General features: G+C 36.1%; 1 protein-coding gene and 1 non-coding gene across 2 annotated transcripts in view; both read right to left on the minus strand.

Moving 5' to 3' along the window:
* GABRB1 (gamma-aminobutyric acid type A receptor subunit beta1) overlaps positions 1 to 23,001 on the minus strand; it is a 381,935-nt gene that overhangs the window by 103,517 nt on the left and 255,417 nt on the right. The window lies entirely within an intron of this gene.
* On the minus strand, positions 18,402 to 18,477 carry TRNAG-ACC (transfer RNA glycine (anticodon ACC)). Its single transcript has one exon. It is a non-coding gene; the product is annotated as a tRNA-Gly (tRNA).

Genomic DNA, 23,001 nt, shown 5'->3' on the forward strand with positions numbered 1-23,001 from the left:
ATTCATTTATTAAGGTGTATTCTTCATGGTCACTAACCTTAAGAATCACTGTAATTACAAAGCATGTGTATTTGATGTCTGAGAGCAGCATGACTATCACTGCTGACAAAACACAATCTAGGACATCCTGGCTCATAAATAGCTTAAAATCTGGCCACACACACACACACACACACACTCACACATGTACATAAAGGGAGCACTTTGCAACTAAGAATGTGGATTTAAATAAGTGAACAAATTATATACATATGGTTGTGATTTTAATTTTATAAGATAAGCTCCCAGGTTTTAAACCTGATCTCTGTAGAACATAACTCTCACAACTTAATAGTATCTGTATTTATAGAATACGAGAACAGAGAAGGGAAAAATGCTTGAATATGCAGAATTCGAATCACTTTGCTAAGATTGGTGAGATTGATAGTGAGTAGCAATTATAAGATGGATATCAGTATCACTCATTAAAGTTTGTTTGAAGAATGGCTTCTTTGGCCTTGAGGCTGCCCCCGTAATCGATGTGAGGTCTATCAACCGAGAAAACCGATGAGAGAAGACTGATGGGTTAGCTTCAGCTATATCTGATGAGTACATGGATTTTTCCCTTAGTTAACACTTACTGAGTGGTGAAAAGAATATGTATTATTTCATAATTGACATCAAATTTTCTTTCAGGTAGGCTACTACATTTAGGGAAATACCTTGGTATCTGAAGGTAAAATTCAGAGGGTACGAGACAGGAATGATGACAAGAAAAGATAAACAGCTGTGTGAGATTTAGGAGGAATTTAGGTATGGGAAGCGAAAGGATGGAGCAGCAAAAAATTTTAAGAACAGACACACTGAATATGCAATTTTAAGATTTTTGCATTGCTAGGGTAATAAATTTTTCTCTATTTACCTAAAGTAAACATTGCTTCCCCACACCCTTGCCCCCAACCTCCCAGAGTAAATCCTTACATAAATGTTTTATTTTTATTCTTGGAAAGGGGCTGAATTCCTTATCTTGGCACCATTCATGGAACAGTATTTTATAAATTGAACTCATTCAGGAAAAACTCAGTTCTGAAACCAATTCAGAACTTCAAAGCCAGAGATGGCCACGTCACATAAGCCTTTTGGGAAGCTTCAGTCATTGTGGGGAAAGCATTGGAGCTTCACAGGTAATGGGCTGTGGTTTGAAGCTACTCTTACTAAAATTGTAAGGGACAGAGGGACCTGATGTACTATTATGTTAGGCTTTTATATGACAAGCACTGTTCTAAACATCTTAAATACTGTCCTAGTTTCCCAACTTACTACAAATTTAGTGCTTAAAACAACACAAATTAATTCTCTTATAGTTCTGGAGGCCGTAAGCCCTAAAATCAAGGTTTCAGCATGGCTGTGTTCTTCCTGCAGGCTCTAAGGGGGTATTCGTTTTCTTGCCTTTTCTATCTTCCAGAGGCTGCTTGCATTCCTTGGCTTACAGCCCCTTCTTCCATCTTCATAGAACATCACTCCAATGTCTGCTTCTGTCCTCACATCTCCTCACCCTCTAAGTCTCTTGTCTTCCTTATATATGAACATGTGTGATTACAAGGATCTCATCTCAAGATCCTTAAATTACTTATATCTGCAAAGTCCCTTTTGACATGTTAGGTAACATATTCACAGGTTTTGAGAATTAAGACATAGGTATTTTTGAGGACCATTATTCTGACTACAACACATGTATTATATTATGTAAAATTACCTTTTTATGTCAATATTTTTATGCCAAGTTCAAAGATAAAGAAATTGGCACCTGATGGGATTAAAAAGTGTTTCCAAATTTACATAATCTGTAAACGGTAGTACTGGGATTTAAATTCAGATTACCCTAGATTCAAGAGCTACGGCTTGTTTTCTTTCTAGTTATTATATTTTGGCCAAGCTAAGGAGGGAACAATTGGCTCAATAAAATTTTTCCTGCAAGCAATATAACAAATTTTAAAAAATAAGAGTTTACTTATATAATTTTAGCGTTCTTTTTGTTAGCAGTAATTCAAGACATACTTTACCTAATCAATGATAGAGGACTTATACCAGAAGTCAGGAATATAGTGAGCATTGAGGTTACAGCCCTTAAAAATATTTATGTACCTTTATGCAGTCAAAATTATTTTATTTTTGTTTATTTTAATACTGTCAGTTCTCAGATCATACAAGATAGAGGCACTGGCTACTGGTTTCATAAAATGGCCAGATGGGACATGCTTATCTCTCATTTGGGACAATCTTTGCTATTTTTCTAGAAATCTAAATATCTCATATCAGGGAAATGTGTATATTATCAAGAAAGCACAAAAATCGCTCAGGAGTGAGAGAGTTCAATCCCACACTTATTCAGTTAGTGGCAATTTGGACCAAAGATGCCTTAACCTTGACTTGGAAATAGAGGTATTAGGTAGCTGGGATGCAGCATGGAACAGGGAAAGAGAAGAAAGTGGCTAGATCCACATGCAAGTTCAATGCTGGGTACATAGTAGTCACTCAATTAACTGTAGCTATTATTATTTTGAAAGTATATGCTTCTAAAAAATAAATGCAAGAATACTTATACATTGTAAAATTAATATAATCATAAAACACTTGAAAAATACAGTTTTAGATGAGAAAAAAATAATCCACAATCACATTACTACAACTTATTATTAATTTTATTTCTTTCAAGTATATTGCTTAATAAAGTTGACATTATGCTGTATTTAACAATTTCATTTGCTGTTTTGATGTAACTTTATAAGTAAGAATTTTATTAAGTCATTGTTATTCTCCATGAACATGATTTTAATAGGTTCTCAGGGTTCTGTTACATAGATACCCCACAACTTATTTACCATCCCTCTATTATAAGGCATCATTAAGTACTGTTTGGTGATGTTTTGAAAAAAATCCTCACTGCAATCAAAACTACTTTTATATTTTTATTTTTTGTTTTCATATTTCTGCTTTCTTTCCTCCTCTGTTGTGTACTCTTAGTGCTGAACATTAATGATACTCCTCTCAGTACAATTCCAAACAGTCATTTTCAGGTAATTAGCTACATACCAAGTGTTGTGTAAATGGGCTCATTTTTATTCATTTCTGTTGGGAATGGGTGATTCATGAACCACTTTGTGAATATGAGAAGCAGTTCATAAATCAGGGTGGCCAAGGGTGAAAGAGCAAAAAATAAAAATAAAAGAAGTAATAGTAAGACAATAGTAGTTCATGGACCCTTGTCAAAGATCCAGTGCCAATTTCAGTCATATTTTAGATGTCAGATGTCTGGCTGAGTTCATGATAGGCTGTTTTTTGCCTAAATTATATCGCTATTTCCATATATCTGCTAAATATAAGAGCATGTATTAAATTTCTACTTTGTCTAATGTTTCCTAATAATTGCCCAAAATATGTGCTAGGGGACAGAAAAAAACAAGGCTATTCCTCCAAATCCAAGCACCTTTATTCTCATAATCTTGATCATCAGGAATTCCTATAGTGGACTGATTGTTAGGAATTAAAATAATAACAAGCCCTTAAACAATGGGAAGGGATTTAAGCATTGAAGTAAAAGTCAAAATCAGAGTCAAAGAAATGTTTACCTTAAAGTAAATCCCATGATTTAGTAATAAGTACAGAATAGTTAAAGACTCAGACAGAATTAAGGGATAAAAATAAGGATCTTCTTTCACAATTATTAATTTTTTTGATTATTTGCAAAAATGTTCTATTGCTTTGCCACATGATCTCTCGCAGAACAAAGAACTGACACATTTACTAAAAGGTAATCAGAATAATCTTGAAATGGTATTCTTGAAGGAGTAAAATAAGATTTAAAAGTGATAGGACATTAAAATACTGTATTGTCTTAGGACATAATTTTCCCTTGTGAAACAAAACTCCAAAACAAACATGAGTAAGGCAGTATATAAAATGTGCAAAATTTTGAGCTCTCTATGGAAATGAGACCAGGGTTTGAGAATATCATTCTTTTTTCTTTTTAAACAATTATTTTATTCTTTTCCAAGTGAGAGGAGGGGAGATAGACAGACTTGTGCATGCTTCTCAACTGGGATCCACCCAGCAATGCCTGTCTGAGGCCTATGCTTTGCCCATCTGGGGTCATGGTCACAACCAAGCTATTTTTAACACCTGAGGTGGATGCTCGATGGAGAGATCCTCAGCACCTTGTGCCAATGTGCTCATATCAATCAAGCCATGACTGTGGGAGGAGAGGAGAGAGAGAAAGAAAGAGAGAGAGAGAGAGAGAGAGAGAGAGAGAGAGAGAGAGAGAGAAAGAAGGGGGAAGGGGAAGAGTGAATAAGCAGATGGTTGCCTCTTCTGTGTGCCCTAACTGGATCAAACCAGGGACTTCCACACACTGGGATGATGCTCTACCACTGAGCCAATCGGCTAGGGCCTCTTTTTCTTTTTAAATAATTAATAAGTTTAAAAATATTCTGAAATAATGGAGAAATATTACTTCTAACACAATAGCCATTAGCACTGTAGTATATTTATATTCCATCACCCTTTCTCTCTGTTGGATTTTTGTGTATTTGTAAACATGCTCAAGATTATGTTTTCTTCCCTTTAACTCCTAATATCATAACATTTTCTTTTTTGTTATCAGGATTGCAATTTTTTGGTAGAAAACTGTATGCCTTATGTTGGACATTTAGGTGGGTTTCAATTTTATCAGTTTAAAATATGCTAAAGTAAAAATTTTCATGAATATATGTTTTTTCCCATATTTATTTAGGCTCAAAATGCAATAGTAAAATTACTATATCCAAAGATAATGATTCTTTTGGATTTAAAACAAGACATATGGCCAAAATATTTTCTTAAAAGAGTGTCTAAAATTATAATGCAAAGGAGGACTAATTTTTCTACACTATTGCTTAATTGGACATTGTACGGGTTTTTAAGTAGATGAAAACTGATACTTTGATTTTATTTTAATTTTTCAATTATTAACAGTAAATAATTTTTAATAAATTTGTTTACAAATTGTATTTGGAACTGTTCTTTAGAAAATAAAATAATTAGTAATATATAATTTTATGATTAAAAGAAGACAAGTAATAGAATTTTACCAAATATCAGGCAAGAGTGAAGAGAGTCCCATCGTAGATTAATTTGGCTGTTGTCTTGCTCTGTTAATTAGGTGAATAAATATATGTTAAATTTAATATCTTTTGACATGTATTCTCATAGTTTTACTACTATTTTTTGAAGTATAATTATAGAAATTAAAATTTAAAATAAAGCTTATATTGATTTTGACGGTTCACAATGAATACCATCAAAATTAAGCTAATTGAAAGGCAAAAATAGAAAAGAAATTTTATATGTTTCCAAGTTAATGATGAACCATTCCAGAGAGTGTAATAATAACAAAACCATAATTTTTGTCCCAGGGCTTTTTGTAAAACAAAAATTTCCAAATGGTTCTACAAAATATAGTTGTATCTTTTCTATTCATTTCTACAAGTACAATATTAAATAAATAAAACTTGGACAGTTCAGCCCAATGCAGCCCTTCTGCACCTAGATGCCTCACTTGCACACAGGAAGAACTATAGATGTTTATTTATCAAGCAATCCTGTAAAACCAAAAATGAGTAAAGGTCCTAACTTTACAGCAAAGCATATATATATACTGGACTACTTAACAGATGTTAAAATGAATAAACTAGATCTATATGTTTCAACATGGGTATGTCTAACATTGGTTGTGTAGAAAAAAGAATGCCTACTGAAAACTACATTTATTTAAAATCTTACAAGAACAAATTATATTTCTTAGGAAATCATGAGTGCGTGCGTAGTAAAATGTAAAAACAGACATTGAAATGATACACATGGTGATCTTGGCACTGTATTTGTGTTGAGGGAGAGACAGGTAGGGAAAGAAGAGATAGGATGAGATGCAGATAGAATTGTAGTAATCTTTGAAAGTTCTCCCTTCCATTTTTTTATTCTCTCCTTCCTTCCTCTCTCCCCCTTTCTCCCTTTCTCCCTTTCTCCCTTCCTTCCTTCCTTTCTCCCTTCCTCCCTTCCTCCCTTCCTCCCTTCCTCCCTTCCTTCCTTCCTTCCTTCCTTCCTTCCTTCCTTCCTTCCTTCCTTCCTTCCTTTCTCCCTCCCTCCCTCCCTCCCTCCCTCCCTCCCTCCCTCCCTTCCTTCCTTCCTTCCTTCCTTCCTTCCTTCCTTCCTTCCTTCCTTCCTCCCTCCCTCCCTTTCTTCCTTCCTTCCTTCCTTCCTTCCTTCCTTCCTTCCTTCCTTCCTTCCTTCCTTCCTTCCTTCCTTCCTTCCTTCCCTCCCTCCTTCCCCTCTTCCTTCCCTCCCTCCCTCCCTTCCTCCTTCCTTCCTTCCCTCCCTCCCTCTATTCCTTCCTTCCTTCTTTCCTTCCTCCTCTTTATTCCCCTACCGTCTCTTCCCTTCTATTTCTTTCCTATATCCATTTTTCTGTTACTCTTTCTTTAAAGAGAGATAAAGCAAATAGGGCAACCAATTAATATATTTTTAATCTGTCCATTACTCTCCAATTTCATACCCTCAGATAAATAGTTAAGTCCCTAAGTAACTCACTTATACTCTTGTTTTGAATGTTGGTTTTTGGACTGTGTATAGCCACCTCCTGTTCCCCATCCCAGAATCACCATAAAAAATAAAGGAATACAAAATTTCTCTCTTCCTCACATTGACTCTCTACCGACTTGGCATTTAACAGTGGGCATGATTATAATCTTCTGAAGTGAGTCCATTCAGTTAAAAAATTCATCAATTATATAGATCTTGGTGTTTGAAACTAATATCTTTTTTCTCACATTTCTTATAATTTGCAATTATACGTTTATTTATTTGATTATTTGTTTCCTGTGTGACTGCTTGAATGGATGTCTAATGCCACCAGGGAAATGACCTCTCAGTGATTCATTTACCAGCTTCCAGTCCAGAGTCTGACACAGAATTTATGTGTGAATTAATGAAATTAATATGTAACTTAAGGAAACACTGAAATTATTATTCTCTAAAAAAGACAGAAAAAAACAAGTATACTGTCTTTATTAAAAAACTATGCCAATTTGCTTGGAATACAAGTTTAGGTTAAAGATCCATTTACCCCATCTGGATTCAGTTTCTTATTAGAAATCATCTTGGATGCATTTGCTAAATAAACAGCCCCAGGCTGTAGTCAGTTGGATAATTTCTAAGACCATGGAGTTGCTCACAGCATGCTTAAATGAAGCCAGATATCATGGACCTCTCTTCCACAACTTTGAGATGTTATATAGCTTAAGAGAGAAGTGATTATAACACTGGTATTTTTGCATTAGAGTCCAAATGTTATCATAGGTTCAGATACTCGTTCTTCCCTTGCTTTTGAGAGTACAAATAGATTAGGGCCTCAAGGTATAGAAAATTGGTTTCCATTCCAGAAGCAAAATAAAGACTGTCCTTGCCAAGAGGATGAATATAAGGGGCCGTGGTAGTTAATCTGTGTCAAACTTCCCTACCATGTTAGGAGAGAGTTTTATATGTGCAAAGCAAAAACTACATGGCATGAGAGGATTTTAAAAAAATCATTAAAATAACAAATTTACATCAATATTATTAGAGTGTTAACTTTATAAGTAGGTAATAATTAATAACTCATGTTGTCTAATTAATTTTTTTTAATTTAAAAAGTGAAGAAAATAGCCTGGCCAGGTGGTGATGCAGTGTACAGAACGTTGGACTGTGGGGGACTCGGGTTTGAAACCTTGAGGTCGCCAGCTTGAGCGCAGGCTCACCAGCTTGAGAGCTTGGTCGCTGGCTTGAGTATGGGATCATAGACATGACCCCATGGTTGCTGGCTTGAGCCCAAGGGTGCTGGCTTGAGCAAGGGGTTACTGGCTCGGATGGAGCCCCCCTGATCAAGGCACATACAAAAGAAGCAATCAATAACAACTAAGGTGCCACAACAAAGAATTAATGCTTCTCGTCTCCCTTCCTGTCTGTCTGTCCCTATCTGTCCCTCTCTCTGACGCTCTCTCTGTTTCTGTAAAAAAAAAAAGTGAAGAAAATGAAGAAATGCTTAGATAATCTAGGAATTTAAATATAAATGGACATAAAGAAAACAAAAATATCTTGTAAGAAGTAAATGATGTTTTTCTCACGTATGTAAAAAATATACATATAAATAGTTCACCTTCAACATTAAAGTATAATTTTAACTATCATCATTCTCCACTGAATATTAATAATGCATACTTATCTATATTTACATCCATTTGTATGCAAATACATAATTTATAGTTCTATCTCAAGAGTGTTGTAATTGGTGTATGAAAAGATAAGTGCAAGTAAATTACATAATTCACAGATCTATCAATAACTTACTTTTTTAGGGTAGTCCTTCCATTTTAAACAAGATTTAGTCTCTAGAAATTCAGAGTAAATAAATGTAAAATTCTGGTGAAAGGTGGGTTCTAGCCTTATTGAGGGGATCATTTTGTAAGTTATGTAGATGTCTACTACTATATTGTATCCTTGAAACTAATATAATATTGAATGTCACCTAAAATTTAAGAAAATAAAAAAATAAATAAAAAAGTAAAAAGCATAAAATAAAAGCAAAACAAGAATAACAATAAAAAACCACTCTTGGCCATGCTTTTCCCTGGTTTCCTCTGCCTCCTGGTCAACCTGGGGCTTCTGCATGTGGCCCTGTATGGAGTAGTGTGTCCCCTCCCCTTGGGAACTGTGAGAACAAACTATTTCATTTAATGGCAGTTGTCTCCTGATCAGTTAGCCTCACTACACCTGAATAAAAAGAAAATTCCAGGAAGCATCAGGTAGGGAAAAAGCCAAACATACATTTCTTCTTATCTTTCCTTTTCTATCAACATTTCTCAAGCAAGAAACCCCTACATATACTTTATTCAGAAATGATATAAGAGCATGTATATGAATTGCTAAAGTTAAAATGTGTTCTGCTTAACAAGGGAAATGATATATATAGATTTTCATATGTTACATGAAACATAAAGTAATTTCTCTGATCATTACCCTTGAGAACAATAAAATTCATAGTGAACATTTTTTAGGTTTATGGAAACCTGAGTGTTAAAATTAACTCTGGTTATTACTTGGAATAAAAGACTGTTGTAGCAGCTCAATGTTCCTGTCTCTCTGTCTCTCTAAAAAAGAAAGAAAAATAAAATAAAATAATGTTTTAGTATCTTGACCATTAAAATTAATAAATAAATGGTGCAGTCTTATTATTAAAAAAATTGTATAAGTTAGAACTATATTTCTAACCATTATCTTACTAAATAAATTTAAAATGCTGTATCTAAGAAGTCTTATTCTTTTTTTTAAAGATTTTATTTTTTGATTTTACAGAAAAAGGAGGTAAGAGAAGTATCAACTCATAGTTGCTTCACTTTAGTTGTTCATTGATTGCTTGTTATACATGCCTGGACTGGGCAAACTTAGGGTTTTGAACTGATGACCTTAGCATTCCAGGTCAGTGTTTTATCCACTGCACCACCACAGACCAGGCAAGTCTTATTCTTAAATTCTAATTTTTTTTTTTCATTTTTCTGAAGCTGGAAACAGGGAGAGACAGACAGACTCCCACATGCGCCCGACCGGGATCCACCTGGCACGCCCACCAGGGGCGACACTCTGCCCACCAGGGGGCGATGCTCTGATGCTCTGCCCATCCTGGGCGTTGCCATGTTGTGACCAGAGCCACTCTAGCGCCTGGGGCAGAGGCCACAGAGCATCCCCAGCGCCCGGGTCATCTTTGCTCCAATGGAGCCTCGGCTGCGGGAGGGGAAGAGAGAGACAGAGAGGGAAAGTGCGGCGGAGGGGTGGAGAAGCAAATGGGCGCTTCTCCTGTGTGCCCTGGCCAGGAATCGAACCCGGGTCCTCCGCACGCTAGGCCGACGCTCTACCGCTGAGCCAACCGGCCAGGGCTGTATTTTTTATTTTTTAATTATTAGGAAATTAAATTTAAAGGGTGACATTTATCAATAAGAGTACTGTACATAGGTTTCAGGTGAACATTTCTATAGCATTTGAACTGTTGATTATGTTGTATACCCATCTCCCAAAGTCACTGTATATTTGTTCCTCTTTACTTCCTTCCCCTCTTTCTCCCCCCTGATAATAACTTCACTTTTATCTATGTCCATAAGTCTCAGTTTTATATCCTACCTATGTGTGAAATCATATAGTTCTTAGCTTTTTCTGATTAATTTATTTTATTCAGTATAATGTTCTCAAGGTCCATCCATGTTCTTGTAAATGGCAATATGTCATCATTTTTTGTGGCTGAGTAGTATTCTATTTTATGTATGTACTGTATCTTTAGCCAATCTTCCATTGAGGTACATTTGGTTGTTTCTATGTTTTAATAATACTGCGATGAATATGGGAGTGTATGTGTCTTTATGTACCAATGTTTATGAGTGTTTTGGGTACACACGTTTGTTTTATACTTTTACTCTTTCAAAATGATTGATTACCCTTTCTAGCAGTGGAGGTAATCTAGCAAGGTGACTAATGAATATACCTAACAGAACCAAGTAAAATGCATTGCCAAAAAAATGTATTTTAATGGTAACTTAAGCTCAGGCATGTCTTTCTTTGGTTCTCAGATGTATAATTTATATTTATTGATTCATTTAAAGGTGAAACTCAAGAATATAATTTTGCTGACTCTGTTTCTCTTTTTTATATTCCCTCTACTGATTTTTTTTTGTTTCTAGTTTGATTATAGCCAATATATTATATCCTGTTAGTGACAGCCATGATTGAAAATTGGCTTCATGGTCTGCTCATGTAATGATTTCTGTAAGTAGGTTAATGGATTATAGAGTTAGAGTTCTATACCCTGTTGAATAAGAGACAACAGAGAGTCTCATCTGTTAGTCTTTTTTGTTTATTTTATCTATTTGTCCATTTTGAGCTTGAGTCAATTAAGAATCTTGTGCCTAATGAATGGAAAGCAGCTGTTTGATATCTGGACCATGCATTTTTGTATTTCTATATTTACTTTTGACCTGTGGCAAAAGTGTAGATCTGAATTTATGAGCACTTGAAGTGTCTTTGTATCTCAAATTCAAAAAGGATTTTATCTTTTATTATGAGAGTATTAATAAATTAGAGTATAAGGTCTTTTAATATAAAAGAGCTCTGTCCTGATTGATTTGTTGAGGTAAATCTTAATGTAAACCAAATATTTCTAAATTCCCTTAAATAAGAAAAACTATACTATTAACATTGTAAATATTCTAGAATTTAAATATTTTCTTATCAAAACTAACATGGGAACATTTTAAGGATCCAAGTTCACCTAATGAAGATAAATCTTTGGGGAGAGAACAAGATGGCAATGGAGTAGACGGACGTACCACTTCCACCTCCCAGAACCAAGGTGGATAACAACTTAATTTTAAGAACCATCATCTGGAAAAGCCAACTTTGGACTAAACTAAGAGGAATCTTCAACCAAGGAACAATGAAGAAGCCACACTGAGACTGGTAGGAAAAGCAGAAACGTGGATGGGGCTGCCCAGCTCTCTGGAGTGAATGGCAGCCAGGAGAGATTTGTGTGGCTGGAATTGAGTGTAGCAGAGAGGGGAGGGTCCTGAGCCCCAGGAACAAAGCCCCAGCATGCAGCCCTAGAGCCTAGAAGAGGAGTATGGATATTATTTTGCTGGAAACAAGTCAAGATACTGTTTGTGAGAAAGAGACTGATTTCTCAGACACAGGATTCTTCTTAAAGGGACCGAACAGAAAACCTCTCTTACAACCCCTGCCTGGGACTCTGGGGGACAGGGAGAGAGGAGAGGACCAGAGCAGCGGGAAGAGAGTGTAATCTAGGAGGCACAGGGAGAAACATTTTGAAGTACAGCCACTCTAACCCCTGGGCTGAGTCACTCCCCAAATCTGAAGTGAATATTTCCCTTGGAAACAGCAATACCAGCAAACGGAAGCAGGACACCAGCCAAACAAGCTCTCCCACAGTACATAGAGCAGAGTCGTTTAGAAGGAGGGAGCTTTTGAGTCTACTGTATTGAGTGTTAGGGTCTGAACTCCATCGCCCCCAACCACATGGCTGAAGATTCGCCCGAGGACGGGCAGCGGTGGGATGCAGAAGCGTGGTTCCGTCGGCAAGGATGGAAGCCAGCTAACCAAAACTGAGGCCCAGGTGTGAGCTCAGTCTTGCCCAGCTGAGGTGGAGAGCATGCGGGAAAGTGGTTAAGCCTAGCTGTGGGCCGCCTGCAATCCAGCCTGGTGGGGAAAGGCAGGAGTCCTGGAAGGGGCAGAGACACAATTTTGAGCAAGGGCACAGGAGCACAGCCTTGCCCAGCCCACAGAACCAAGGCTTGAGGCCTGAAGCCGGCTCCTCCCACGGGAGTGAAGTGAAAGCCCAGAACAGGCGGAATTCCATGACTGAGCATGGGAATGCAGCCCTGCCCTGCCTGTGGAGCCAAGGTTTGCAGCCATCCAGTGAGAGGGCTCCTCCTGCAGGGGCAGGGCAAAAGCCTGGAATCAGGTGGAGACCCGTAGCTGAGCAAAGGTGCTCACCCCTGCCCTGGGGGGGGGTGAGGCTTGCAGCCCAGTGGGGAACATAACCCCACCTGTGGGGGCAGGGTGAAGGCCGAGGCCACTGAGGCTTGTGCACTCAAGCATGTGATCACAGCCCCTCCCCTGAAGGAGAGGCAGAAACCACAGCAACAGACCCAGTGGGCTGGCACCCACAACACCCATACCTGAATGCCCTAGGCAGCAGCAGCAGAGGGGGTGGCAGGCCTGCAGACAGACCACACCTAGGGAACACAGAGGCCACACCCAGTAGACCCCAGTCACCAAAATCTTCTTTTACACAGACAAAATGAGAAGGCAGAGAAATGCAACACAAATGAATCAAGAGAAATTCAAGAAAAGGACCCGAATGAGTCAGATATAACCAAATTACCAGATGCAGAGTTTAAAATAATGATTGTTAGGATGCTCAAAGATCTTAGAACAACAATAAGTGGTCATTACAAACACCTAAGTAAAAAGATAGCAAATATAAAAAAGGACATTGAAATAATACAAAAGAATCAGTCAGAAATGACAAATACAATATCAGAAATGAAGAACACAATGGAAGAAATTAAAAGCAGGATGGATGAAGCTAAGAATTGAATCACCAAGTTAGAGGACAAGATAAATGAAGGTACGGAAGCAGAGCAGAAAAAAGAAAAGACACTCAAAAAGTCTGAGGAAACACTAAGAGAGATCTGTGACAACATGAAGAGAAATAACATCCACATCATAGGGGTTCCTGAAGAAGAGGAGAAAGAACAAGGAATAAAGACTTTGTTCAAACATATCATAGCTGAAAACTTTCCTAAATTAAGGCAGGACAATGTCTCACAAATTCAAGAAGCACAGAATACTCCATTAAAGAGAAATCCAAAGAAATCTACACCAAGACACATCATAATTAAAATACCAAAGCTAAATGATAAAGAGAAAATATTAAAAGCTGCTAGAGAAAAAAAAAAGGCTATCACCTACAAAGGAGCTTCCATAAGGATGACTTCTGGCTTCTCAACAGAAACACTTGAGGTCAGTAGGGAATGGCTAGAAACATTCAAAGTAATGCAGAACAAGAGCCTACAACCAAGACTACTTTATCCAGCAAGGCTATTGTTTAAAATTGAAGGAGAAAAAAAAGCTTTCCACACACACAAAAATAATCTCAAGGAATTCACTATAACCAAACCAATGCTGCAAGAAATGTTAAGGGGCCTGTTGTAAACAGATCAAAGGGGGAAAAGAATATAGCAAAAGAGGAATACAGTTTTAAAGAATAAAATTGCAATAAATAGCTACATATCAATAATAACCTTAAATGTAAATGGATTAAATGATCTGATCAAAAGACATAGGGTAGCTACGTGGATAAGAAAACAGGACCCATACATATGCTGTCTACAAGAGACATACCTTAAAACAAAAGATGCATATAAACTGAAGATAAAAGGATGGAAAAAAATATTTCACGCAAATGGAAATAAAAAAAAAAGCTGGGGTAGCAATACTTATATTAGACAAAATAGACTTTAAAACAAAGGCTATAGTAAGAGATAAAGAAGGTCACTACATAATGATAAAGGGAGCAATCCAACAGGAAGAAATATTAGGTGTTATAAATATTTATGCACCTAATATAGGAGCACTTAAATATATAAAGCAGACTTTGATGGATTTAAAGGGTGAGATCAACAGCAATACTATAATAGTAGGGGATTTCAATACCCCACTAACATCACTAGATAGATCCTCAAGAAAGAAAATTAACAAAGGAACAGCAGACTTAAAGGACACACTAGATCAAGTTGATTTAACAGATAGCTTCAGAACCTTTCACCCTAAAGCAGCAGAATATACTTTCTTTTCAAGTGCCCACGGTACATTCTCTAGGATAGACCACATGTTAGGGTAAAAAAATGGTCTCAACAAATTATAAGAAGATTAAAATCATATTGAGCACTTTTTCTGATCACAATGGCATGAAACTAGAAATCAATCACAACAGAAAAACTGAAAAATACTCAAACACTTGGAAACTAAATAGCATGTTATTAAATAATGAATGGGTTAACAATGAGATCAAAGAAGAAATAAAAAAAAATCTTAGAAATGAACGATAATGAGCATACATCAACTCAAAATTTATGAGACACAGCAAAAGCAGTCCTGAGTGGGAAGTTCATAGCATTTCAGGCATACCTTAAGAAGCTAGAAAAAGCTCAAATAAACAACTTGACCCTGCATCTAAAAGAACTAGAAAAAGAACAGCAAGTAAAGCCCAGAGGTAGTAGAAGAAAGGAAATAATAGAGATCAGAGCAGAAATAAATGACATAGAGGCTAAAGAAACAATACAGAGGATCAATGAAACCAGGAGCTGGTTCTTTGAAAAGGTAAACAAGATCGATGAACCTTTAACCAGACTCACCAAGAAAAAAAGAGAAAGGACTCAAATAAATAAAATTAGTAATGAGAGTAGAGAAATAACAACTGACACAATAGAAATACAAAATATTGTAAGACAATACTATGAAGAACTGTATGCCAAAAAACTTGACAACCTAGATGAAATGGACAAATTCCTTGAAACATATAATCTTCCAAAAATTAATCTGGAAGAATCAGAAAACCTAAACAGACCGATTACAACAAATGAGATAGAAACAGTTATCAAAAAACTCCCAAAAAATAAATGTCCTGGGCTGATGGCTTCACAAGTGAATTCTACCAAATATTCAAAGAGAACTAACTCCTATTCTTCTGTAGCTATTTCAAAAAATTCAAGAGGAAAGAAGACTTCCAAGCTCTTTTTATGAGGTGAACATAATTCTGATTCCAAAACCAGGTAACGACAATACAAAGAAAGAAAATTATAGGCCAATATGCCTGATGATTTAGATGCTGAAATCCTCAACAAAACATTAGCAAATAACTTTATATATATAAAATCATACAGCATGATCAAGTGGGATTTATTCTTGGGAGGCAAGGCTGGTACAATATTTGCAAATCAATCAATGTGATTCATCACATAAACAAAAGGAAGGAGAAAAACCACATGATAATTTCAATAGATGCAGAAAAAGCATTTGATAAAATCCAGCACCCATTTTTGATGAAAACTCAGCAAAGTGGGAATACAAGGAACATACCTCAACATAATAAAAGTCATCTATGGCAAACCCACAGCCAACATCATACTCAATGGGCAAAAATTAAAAGCAGTCCCCTTAAGATCAGGAACAAGGCAGGGGTGCCACCTTTTACCACTCTTATTCAAAATAGTGCTGGAAGTCCTAGCTACAGCAATCAGACAAGAAGAAGAAATAAAAGGCATCCAAATTGGAAAAAGAGAAGTAAAACTCTCATTATTTAGAGATGATATGATACTGTATATAGAAAACCCTAAAGTCTCAATCAAAAAACTACTGGACCTGATAAATGAATTCAGCAAAGTGGCAGGATATAAAATTAATACTCAGAAATCAGAGGCATTTTTATACACTAACAATGAACTGTCAGAAAGAGAAATTAAGGAAGCAATCCCCTTCACCATTGCAACCAAAAAAGTAAAGTACCTAGGAATAAATTTAACCAGGGAGATTAAAAACTTGTACTTGGAAAATTATAAAACATTGATAAAAGTAATCAGGGAAGATACAAGCAAGTGGAAGCATATACCATGTTCATGGTTAAGAAGAATAAACATCATTAAAATGTCTATATTACCCAAAGCAATTTATAAATTCAATGCAATACCAATTAAAATACCAATGACATACTTCAAAGATATAGAACACATATTCCAAAAGTTTATATGGAACCAAAAGAGAACACAAATAGCCTCAGTAATCTTGAAAAGGAAGAATAAAGTGGGAGGTATCACACTTCAAGAATCAAGTTATACTACTAGGCTGTTGTACTCAAAACAGCCTGGTATGGCATGAGAACAGGCATATAGATCAATGGAACAGAACAGAGAACCCAGAAATAAACCCACACCTTTATGGACAACTGATATTTGACAAAGGAGGTAAGAGCATAGAATGGAGTAAGGACAGCCTTTTCAACAAATGGTGTTGGGAAAATTGGACAGCTACCTGCAAAAAAATGAAACTAGACCACCAACTTACACCATTCACAAAAATAAACTCAAAATGGATAAAAGACTTAAAAGTAAGCCGTAAAACCATAAGCATCTTAGAAGAAAGCATAGGCAGTAAGCTCTCTGACATCTCTCTCAGCAATATATTTGCCAATTTATCTCAACGGACAAGTGAAATAAAAAACAGGATAAACAAATGGGACTATATCAAACTAAAAAGCTTTTGCATAGCTAAAGACAATAAGAACAGAATAAAAAGACAAACGACACAATGGTAGAACATGTTCGACAGTACATCTGATAAGGGGTTAATAACCAAAATTTATAAAGAACTTGTAAAACTCAACACCAGGAAGACAAACAATCCAATCAAAAAATGGGTGAAAGAAATGAATAGACACTTCTCCAAAGAGGACATACAGATGGCCTATAGGCATATGAAAAAATGCTCAACATCACTAATCATTAGAGAAATGCAAATTAAAGCCACAATGAGATATCACCTCACACCAGTCAGAATGACGCTCATCAACAAGACAACACAGAGTAAGTCCTGGTGAGGATATGAAGAAAACGGAACCCTTCTGCACTGCTGGTGGGAATGGAGACTGGTGCAGCCACTGTGGAAAACAGTACAGAGATTCCTCAAAAAATTAAAAATCGAACTGCGTTTTAACCCAGCTATCCCACTTTTAGGAATATACCACAAGAACACCATAGCATGTTTCAAAAGGAGAAATGCACCCCCATGTTTATGGCAGCATTGTTCCCAACAGTGAAGATCTGGAAACAGCCCAAGTGTCCGTCACTGGATGAGTGGATTAAAAAGCTTTGGTACATATATACTATGGAATACTATTCAGCCATAAGTAATGATGACATTGGATCAATTACAGCAACATGAATGGACCTTGATAACATTATACTGAGCAAAATAAGTAAATCAGAAAGAACTAAGAACTATATGATCCGGTACATAGGTGGGACATAAAAATGAGTCTCAGAGACATGGACAAGAGTGTGGTGGTTAACGGGGGGGGGGGGGGGAGAGGAAGAGAGGGAGGGTGTTGGGGGAGGGGAGGGGTACAAGGAAAACCAGTTAGAAAGTGATGGAAGACAATTGGACTTTGGGTGATGGGAATGCAGGATAATCAAATGTCAAAATAACCTGGAGATGTTTTCTCTGAACATATATACCCTGATTTATCAATGTCACCCCATTGAAATTAATTTTTAAAAAAGATAAATCTTTGGTAAATGAACCTAGCTAAATAATTTTAGTTTAATATAAAATAATTTCATCTTTCCTGCCTTATCAGTATTAAGTAAAATGCAGACATACCTTTTGTATAGCTTAGGTTTGTTTTACTTAGATTTATACAATTTTTTTTTTTCATTTTTCTGAAGCTGGAAACAGGGAGAGACAGTCAGACAGACTCGCGCATGCACCCGACCGGGATCCACCCGGCACGCCCACCATGGGGTGATGCTCTACCCACCAGGGGGCGATGCTCTGCCCATCCTGGGCATCGCCATGTTGCGACCAGAGCCACTCTAGCGCCTGAGGCAGAGGCCATAGAGCCATGCCCAGCGCCCGGGCCATCTTTGCTCCAATGGAGCCTTGGCTGAGGGAGGGGAAGAGAGAGACAGAGAGGAAAGCTCAGCGGAGGGGTGGAGAAGCAAATGGGCACTTCTCCTGTGTGCCCTGGCTGGGAATCGAACCTGGGTCCTCTGCACGGTAGGCCGACGCTCTACCACTGAGCCAACTGGCCAGGGCCTATACAATTTTTTTTTATCAAATGTACTGACATCAATACTCTATAATATTTAAGATTTTGAAAAATGTAAATTTTTATTAATAAATCATTCTGACAAAACTATTTTCAACAGAATTAAGTTTTCTAATATGTCATCTTGAAGATAATTTTCTTGATATCTAGCGTAAAGCCTTAGACTGATATTAAACTGAATTAATTAATGAATAATCATTGGTTACCTAGATGGTTTTGAAAGAGAGTACTTTAACATTGATTACTCAGCATAATTTTAAATTTGTATGCCTTTGCTTCTTACCTTTTTAAAGTATGGAGTGGGTGTAGCTTTGGGGTTTATTAATGAATATTTTTTTTATTGCTTTAGAAAAGATGTTTAAAGGATGTATGGATATGTGTGTAAAAAGTGGGGTTTAGTGTGTTCATGAGTTCTGCTATTGTGCTGGAATACCTAGCGTGTGAGCAAGAGTTTGATTTTCCACTCTCTAGTTCTTTTGTGAAATACAACTTCATTTCTTTCGTTAGAAGTTGTAATTAATAGGACTGGCTGAGACTATTTTCAGAGTAACAGTGACAAAGAAATATACTGGTATATGTGCTTTTTAATTATGTAAGAAAAAAGGAATAATTTTATCCTACATTCATGGTTCTCAAATTTTTGTTCTCCTGATTCATTTATACTTTTTAAAATTTTTAAATCAGCTTTTATTTTTGAATTTCAGTTGTCATACAATATTATATTAATAGTTTCAATTGTACACACCAATGATTAGAAAGTATATAACTTACTAAGTGAGCCTGACAAGGCCGTGGCGCAGTGAATAGAGTGTCAAACTGAGATGCAGAGGATCCAGGCTCAAATTCCAAGGTCACTGGCTTGAACATGGGATCATAGATAAAATCCCATGGTTGCTAACTTGAAGCCCAAAGGCTCTGGCTTGAAGCTCAAGGTCACTGGCTTGAGCAAGGGGCTGCTCACTCTGCTGTAGCCCCCTGGTCAAGGAATATTTGGGGAAGCAATCAATGAACAACAAAGGTGCTACAATGAAGAACTGATGTTTCTCTCTCCCTTCATGTCTGTCTGTCCCTCTCTCTGTCTCTGTCTCTCTCACAAAAAACAAAACAACTTACTAAGTGATCAATCCAATAAATCTTATACCCATTTGATACCATACGTAGTTATTAGAATATTATTGACCATAGTCCCTATGCTGTACTTTATATCCCCATGACTATTTTGTTGCTACAAATTTGTACTTCTTAATCCCTTCAGTTTTTTCACTCAACTCTCCAAGCTCCCCTCCAACCTGGATCATCAGAATGTTCTCAGTGTCTATGAGTCTGTTTCTGTTGTGCTTGATTTTTTATTTTGTTTTTCAGATTCAATTGATAGATATATATTTATTGTCATTTTATTGTTTATATATATATTTTTTCTTTTTTTCTTTCTCCTCCTCCTTATTCTTCTTTTTGAAGATCCTTTAACATTTTATGTTATACTGGTTTGGTGATGATGAACTCATTTAGTTTTTCTTGCTTGGGAGACTCTTTATTGACTCTTACATTCCATCAATATTTACCACGTTTAAAATATTAAAAACTAAGAAATATTTAATATATATATTTATGGAGTTACTTTAAGAAAGTATGATGAGCGCATTGCATGTTCACATCTTAGTGCTGTTATGAAGATAGTTTTGACCACATGGATCATGGGATAAGGAAGCATTGCATTAAGGTGAAGTGCATGTATGTTCTAGAATATAAAAGAACATGATGAAGGGCCAACTCTAAAATAAATTTTATTTACCTTTACTTATTATACCTGAGTCTGACAAACTATGAAATATATTAAAATTTTAGCAAAGGCTAACTAAATAATGATGGTTTCAGTTACTTGTTTTACTGATGAATGCCTTTTTCTACACCAGGGATCGGGAACCTATGGCTCGTGAGCCAGATGTGGTTCTTTTGATGGCTGCATCTGGCTCACAGACAAATCTTTAATAAAAAAAATGTTAAAAATATAAAACATTCTATGTATTACAATCCATTCATTTCCTACCACTCATGTTCATGGTTGTGGGTGTCTGGAGCCAATCACAGCAGTCCTCCGGCACAACACCAAATTTTTATTGGATAATGTGTAATGTACACAGGTCGTTGTATGGCTCTCATGAAATTACATTTTAAAATATGTGGCGTTCATGGCTCTGTCAGCCAAAAAGTTTCCCGACCCTTGTCTTACAGTGTGAAAACTTATTCTTTACCTTCTATGTAGTTCGTTACTTAGATAACAAAGACTCTGCCTCTTAATTTTCTGTGTTTATGTTGACTTCATTATGTCCTGGATTATTAAAAAAAAAAAAAAAGGACAACAAAGCTGGTATCCTATCTTAATCAAATGTTCAAATCTCTAACAACTTATTTGATTTTGATATTCTTAAATCAGATCATATATAGCTATATCTTTACCTACATCTATACCTAAATATCTTTTACATGTAAAAGTACCTTTTAATTTTCCAGAGGGCCCCTGAAAAATTATATTGTCATTTTATAAAAACTGCATGTGGAGAGTTGTCAAGTAGGAGGGTATGCTCAGCCTGTCCCCAATTAAGTTTATAAAGGTAAAATGTTATTACTATCAATATTTCAGACAGTGTAGATTTTAAAGAAAGCCCCTGGAAACTTGTCAGTGTCCTTGCTTTCCATAATAAGTATTAACCTTGGAAGAAACATTGTTCAAGAGCCTTACCACATAGTTCTCTTTAGCTTTCCTATATTTACCATATTTTTTCCTACGTTTATCTGAGTTATGATGGTGCTTTCCTTGAAGATATGAAGTAACAGTAGTATAATGTTTCTAGTCATAATTTCAGTTGCTTTTAAAAATATTTATTTTTTTTCACAGTCTTACTTTATTAATTTTAATTTACCATCTTCTAGATAGTAAGGTTTTATTCTGGCCCCTGTGTGCCTTTTGGATTTATTTCTAGACAAAATTGTAAAGTAGAGAAAATCATTCAGCGTTTCTTGCTGCATTTGTGGGTCACATGCCTCATTTGTTAGATCTTTTTAATTTCAGCACAACTGAGTCCCATTCCCTAAAGACTTCCATTATGCATTGTTATCTTATTGCTACTTCTGAGTCATGCAATGATTTCTATAAAAGCCCTGAGGCTGAAAATGGTAGAGGTACTGGTGGGGTCAGGTGTTTGGCTCATTTGTCTTTTATTGCTTAACTTCCCAAACTAGTCTACATGTAGAGTCGGTAAGGCTGATAAACTGTCTTGTAACACACTCATACTTCCACTGCTTAGCCAGTATTCCCCTATAATTTTCACCATTGAATCTACTAATTGGCAGACAAAATTGCTAAAAATAAGGAATATACTATTTTGGGAAATAGCCAATCAATCATATCATAGTGAGCACAGATAAAAGACTAATAAAAAAAGAAATTCTGTGTGGTAGAGTTTAATTTTCCCAGAATGTGCGCTGATGGTTGAGAACAAAACAGAGAGGTTGTTCACATCATTTGGTCTGTTATAATCTATGAAAAATTACTCCCAACCTCAATAGCAATAGGAGTGAAGTCTTTGATTTGTGATTACCACCATTTTAAGTTGGATTTCTGTGATGTAGTGAGATTGCTATATTTCAGTTAAATCTTATTTTAAAGAGATAATGCATTTTTTTTCAATGAGTGAGCTCATTAAAATAATAGCTTCAAAATGGAGAAAAATGGCAGAAATAAAGACTCTTGAAAAACTTGGCTTTTTTTTTGTTTTAGTTTTCACTTTGAAAGAATGGGGAATTGAAAAGGTCTCTGTCGACTGCTAGTCTCTGTTTCACATCATCACAGATGATAATAGATCCTCAGGGAAGAGTCAGAGAATTCCCCCATTGCTGATGTGCATGTTTTCTTGGCTCCAAAGTTGAAAACAGCCAGAAAAAAATCCTCTGGTGCTGATTCTTCACTCACTCACTCACTCACAAATATTTATGGATCCTTCCTATGCAAGGTACTATGCTGGTGAGTGCATGTAAAGCAAAACATATACCATGCAGTATGGTATATATAATATTAGAAATATAAGTCATGGTTGTAATCTTTGTCATTAAGAATGTGAGCTCTAGGTAGACTGTGTTTACAGACAAGTTTCTTTAGCTATTGCTCCTGGATTAGTTACCTGATTTCTCTGTGACTGTTTTCTTCTTTCTAAAATGTGTTGATATTAGGATTGGAAAAAAGAATACCTGTAAAACATTTAAAAAATTGCCTTGAAGAGCAAGAACTGATTACTTACTATTATTATTGTGATTACATTACTCACCACAAGGAGTCCTCCAATCACTAAACATCTCACACCTGATGCAAGTAGATGCAAAAACCTCACTACCTGTGTTCTAGAATATACCTATTTTTTCCAAATTAAAAATTATCCATTTATCCAAAAATGTCTTTTATAGCTTTAATTTTTATTTATTTAAATAAAAGTCTGAAATTGAATCAAAGACTAGAT

The sequence above is a fragment of the Saccopteryx bilineata genome, chromosome 5 (assembly GCF_036850765.1).
Source record: "Saccopteryx bilineata isolate mSacBil1 chromosome 5, mSacBil1_pri_phased_curated, whole genome shotgun sequence".
NCBI classification, from domain to species: domain Eukaryota; kingdom Metazoa; phylum Chordata; class Mammalia; order Chiroptera; family Emballonuridae; genus Saccopteryx; species Saccopteryx bilineata.